Raw genomic sequence first — 5,518 nt, forward strand, 5'->3', positions numbered from 1 at the left:
ACACATTAATTTTATTAATTTTTTTGCAAATATACAACTTTTACCATCTAATTTAAAAGTCTGTACAGTAGAATAAACTGTATATCAGGCCTTACAACTGAAAACATGGACAGCAAGTATTAAAAAATCAATGAGCATGAGAGACAGACCATATCCCCTGTCCCAATCCAGCCTCTTGAGTGATTGAAATTACGTATATTGAAATAGTGTCTTCTCTAGCTGGTCAGCTGAAATAACTGCAAAAAAATGTAAAGAACTTGCATAAGAAATACATCCATGATGTTTTCAAGGTCAGTTCTATTGGGCAAAGAACATTTAAAATAGTACAGTAATTCAAACTTCAATTACAATTCAATTTAAAGTAACATTTTTTTTTTTAATTCCTTCCAGTTCATATACAAACAAAAAAAAGTACAGAATCATAACAATTCGTTGGAAAAGGAAAAAAGCGGAAACAAAATGAAAAAAAAAACAAAAAAAAAAACAGAAAGGGGCATGGACAAAGCAGGACAAAGAAGACACAGACAAAAAAAAAAAAGAAAGAAAGTAACAATTCAAATTAGACCAGTAAAACCGAACACAATTTAAGTTAAAAAAACAAGAGAGATTAGGACAATTTCTACTGAAGTTTAATTTGAATTGATAATTACCAAGAAAATACTGTACATTGGTCTAATATTAGGCAAATAAAACTCAGTCAAGAAAGTCCAATTTTTAAAGGCAGAATAATGGTATAAATGTTAAATGAAATACACTGAGTGCATTATAATAAATAACAAATGCATTCTTATATCAATTATCTATGCGTTGCACACTAATAACCATAATAATAATAATAATAATAATAATAATTCTTTATTTTGTCCTTGTATTGTATGCTACACACTAGGAAATTTGGGCTGGGTCCCCAGGAATCTGAGGCAACTATAGTTCGGCGCCACCTACCCGACTTAACTACAACATCATGAAGATAGACTGATACAAACGTGGTCCTTAACTCGGCTAACTCTCCTGAGAGGGTTATTCGAAGAACTGAGCATTTTTATTATTATAAACGACCCAAATTCAATACTCAATGCAGAGCCGGGTGTCGAAGACGGGTCCTGGTGTGCAAGAGGCAGGAACCATACCAATTAGCCAAACGCTCAGCTTATTAACCTGTCATTGGAATATCTTTTGTCAAATAAAATATTGCAAAGGACTTGTCAGGGGAGGTGCCAGTGGAGGCCCAGTGTAATAGGCAAGATAATGCTATGGATTAGCCTGTCCTGGTAAGCAGTACACAATGCTTGGCCAAAGCACTAGTACAGGAGAGTGAACCTGGCAGGAAAAGAACTCATTCATGGCTTAGTTCATATGTTCTAAGATCAGATAACAAAAGGATAAACTTACATTCAGGCTCTACCAGCTGGTTTTCCCCAAATACGATAGATCTTTTCTTCACAGTATGAGACTATGGCTAATTATGAAAATATAAAAAAAAAACCAATGTTATTGCAGATTAGGTAATCAATGAGATAACTTTGTTCATAACTTCAAATCAGAGTAATTCTTTTTGCTAGAAACCATTTAAAATAGAAACTTCTAACAAATCATCATCTTTCTATTCTTTATACTTTATTTGGTCAGTTGTAGAAATTTTATATTAATTTACTCCCAAATATAGTATAATACATACTCCAAGTATAGAAATGCACCCCATCGTGTTCAATATTTCAACATTAATTATGTCATCATCAGGAATCCTGATAGCGTGTATTTCGATACTTGGAGTATGTATTATACTATCTTATCTGAGATTAGTCAGTGGACCTTTCAGTTTCTGGAAAAATACTCCATAATCATCATCAGTACTTATACATTATGGGCGAACAAGATAATTTACCAAGTGCAAGAGCCTGCTTCATGCATGATGTGCTATTCAAAACTAACTACTGTATTAATAAATTATATAATTTAATAATACAGTAGTAGTAGTCTTGCTGCCATAAAGTTTACACCACAATACGGTTAATTTACGAAAATGTACTAAAATGGTAAATCAACATCTCTATATGCATGACACAATTACACTTTCAAAACATATCCTATTCATTAAGATAATAAATTAAACATGTACATATTTTATTATCCGTGAATGTGAATAATATTTCTCTATGAGATGTGATCAATATTTGACAATAAACTATGATCAATACTATTATGTCATTAAGCTATAATTAATACATACTTTTCAATATTCTACGACCAATATTTCTGATCAATACTCAAGGCCACCTAGAGCAGCCGAGGGTCCTGGGAAAGCTTTGCTGCATTGGTCCATTGGTTGGGGTCTGAGGGACAGCCTACAGTAGGAACCCCGCGGGATCGAGGTGCAGATCCCTGGTTGGGGAGGGGGGTGAAGCCCCCCCCCACACCGGAGCCCCCGACTGGAGCTACGGCCTTTTAACTGGTTAGAGGACTATAATTTAATCGATTGTAGAGTGCCTAATTTCACCATGAAAAATAATGAAAGTATAGAAACATGAAAAGTAAAGGCTACAGTATCCTCCTTACTTAGTATTCAAACAAGAGCTGAAAAGATTCATAACATGGTATCAAAGTTTATAGTGGCAGATCCATGCATTTGAAATAAATGTGGCCCAGAAAGGACTTTCACAGATGGAGGGTCTACTAAGCCCACCTTAGTTGGAGCTGATGTAAGTAAATTTATGATTATGGCACCTCCGGATGGCCGGAAATGGCATTCTAAGACTTAAATATGAGTAGAATTATCTTTTTTTTGGTTACAATTTGAAATATTTAGGGGGTGGGAACCCAGCCTTCCCTTAAATCTGCCAATGGTTTAATATTTTAATTCAGTACTTATTTGACAATCAAATCTCTCTCAGGTCTATTCGTACAGTATTTCTAACTTGTATTGACGATGTGCAAGCCTTCGATAATTATTTGTAAAGAATTTACTAATTGATACATTGTAAACACAAACTTTATCATAATAATAATAATAATAATAGATGGATTTATATAGTGCAGATAAACGAGGTCTCTATGTGCTCGGGACTAGATGTTGAACTTTTCAATAACTTTCTCCTCCCCTGAGGGTCACTTCATGTCCACCGCAGCCAGTAAACTGGCGCACTTTCATCTGTCCACGACAGGGGCTGAGTGAACCAGTACACCAGGGTAGCCCCCTGGGTACTGGGTTCTTTAAAGTGCACATGAGCATTTGTTTACACTGGGCCTACGGTTTATAGTCCTTAGTCCTTATCCGAGAAGACTTGTTCCACCAATAGAACTATAGGAGCGAGCTGGCCGTGAACCTGTGCCGATATTGTTGGCTATGATCACGGTACCCCTGCCTTAACCGCTCGGCCATTTGGCATGCTCAAATAGTAGTAGAAGTCATGAAAAAGAATTAGACGCGATTAAGTACGAGCTTTCATCGATAAACGTTCAGCTATTATTTATAATTCTAAACACACGAATGACGTTTTTAAAACTTTTATTTATTTAATTTATTATTTTTACCTAATTATCCCGGGCCCCGGGGCACTCGCCTCGGTTACCCGGGCCATTAGGCGCCACTGTCAATATTTGTCAATATTCTATAACACTTCTCTGAGATGATCAATACCTGTCGATAAGCTTTGATCAATATTATCAATATGCTATGATCAATATTTTTGTCAATATGCTATGATCTAAACTTCTTTTTAATATGCTGTAATCAATACTTGCCAATAGCTTATCATCAATATTTGTCAATATGCTATCAACACTTGTCAATGCTATGACCAATACTTGTCAATAAGCTATGATCAATACATGTCAATACATTAAGATCAATATTATATACTATGATCAATACATGCCAATATTCTATGACCAATACTTGCCAAAAGCCTCATCACTGTAAATATGCTATGATTAATAGCATAATATAGTATCATCAAATACTAGTTACATAAGCTCTTATCAGTATAAATACTAACAGCATAAGATCAATATAAATTTGTCCATATGCTATGATCAATATTTTCCAATAAGCTATGTCCAATATCTGTCAATTCATTAGGATCAATATTAATATACTATGATCAATACTTGTTAATCTTACTACAGGTCTCCCTCCAAATATAGACCACTTTTGAGACCAGGGTTTTCATGGTCTTTAGCAGCTTTAATCTCTAATTAGAATAATAAAAATAAAAGACATTTGTTGATTTGGGACCATGGAAAAGTAGTCTTTAATTGGAGGTGATCCTTAATCTTTAATTAGGGGGAGAACTGTAATAACTTTTAGGACGACTTCTTACTGATTTTTGTAAAATTTATACACAGTATTTTAGGAGGATCCATATTCCTACATAAATTTACAAAAGGACTACCAGAAAATACAATTGAATTGTGAATCTAAGGTACCTTTTTCAGATGCAGCACTGATATCCACTTTTATGATTTCATCTGACCATTTCAATTGGAAATAATACAGTACACCGACCTCGCCAGCTTCTATGCCTTCTGTCAGGAATCCCCAACGCCATATCTGGTGAGATAATGTTTGTTTCAGAATGATCTCAGAAGATTTTAAAAACACCTCATCAATGGTGTGGCCATGATCTGCGTCAAGGTCTAAGTTGAAATTCAGGTGGTGCCTCATTTTTTTTAAAATGGCCTGCCAATAGTTTGACATTTGCTTTTCCACATTTTTCAGAAATGAAGGAAAAATGTAAATTTTTTCTTCCTTCAATTTGTTCCAGGTTGGCAATACTATTTTCAACTGATGTGAAAGAGCTGCATGACAGTCTAAAAGAGAAAACAAGTACACCTTTTTAAAAATATTTTATATTTTATTAATTGTATTTACTGTACTACTAAATTTTTATATAATGATTTATCTGTTATTTTTTATAGAAATAATAACATAAAAATGAATACCAGTGTCATTTCGAACTGAAACCAAATCTGCCCAAAACCTCCAATAACTTGGCGTAGCAGAAAACTTGGATGAAAAATAACTCAAAATAACCCAATTTTTTATGGTATTTCATGTATTCTTTAGTCAATGCAGATTCTTAACAGATTTTTTGTTGTAAAAATACTACCCTAAAGTGTCGAAAAATTCATTTACATTCTAGGGAAAAGATTTTTTGGGGAGGGAGTGGGGCGCACCTTTGTACACCCTAAAGCAGAAGAGTTATTAAAGCAGTCTCATGCCTGAAAATTTGTCTTGGAATCTCTTAGAAGCTTATGAATAGTAGATGTCAACTTCCACACACATGAAGGTAGCACTATAATATTTAGGCTGTCTCATTCTAAGTGGGTTGCTATTGCAGACTCTTGCGAGTTTATTGACATGTTTGCAAAATTAAATCATCGGTAGACTAATGTGCAAAATTTATGTACTATACATCTATCAATGAGATAAATGTAAATCTAATGTTCTATCATAAAAATATTATATATCATTACATTTATTTATAGTTGTTGAAATATATATTCATCCAGTGGGGAC

The 5,518-nt window shown here is 34.1% G+C and overlaps 1 long non-coding RNA gene across 1 annotated transcript; it reads right to left on the reverse strand.

Annotated features, from left to right (window-relative positions):
* Window positions 1-6: 6 nt before the first annotated feature.
* Window positions 7-5,250, reverse strand: LOC117123415. The gene is made up of 3 exons (XR_004447851.1): window positions 4,426-5,250; window positions 1,393-1,459; window positions 7-236 (listed from the first exon to the last, which is right to left on the reverse strand). It is a non-coding gene; the product is annotated as an uncharacterized LOC117123415 (long non-coding RNA).
* Window positions 5,251-5,518: the final 268 nt, after the last annotated feature.

The sequence above is a fragment of the Anneissia japonica genome, unplaced genomic scaffold (assembly GCF_011630105.1).
Source record: "Anneissia japonica isolate Jap-2015-1 unplaced genomic scaffold, ASM1163010v1 scaffold287579_len849171_cov184, whole genome shotgun sequence".
In the NCBI taxonomy this organism is placed as follows: Eukaryota; Metazoa; Echinodermata; class Crinoidea; order Comatulida; family Comatulidae; genus Anneissia; species Anneissia japonica.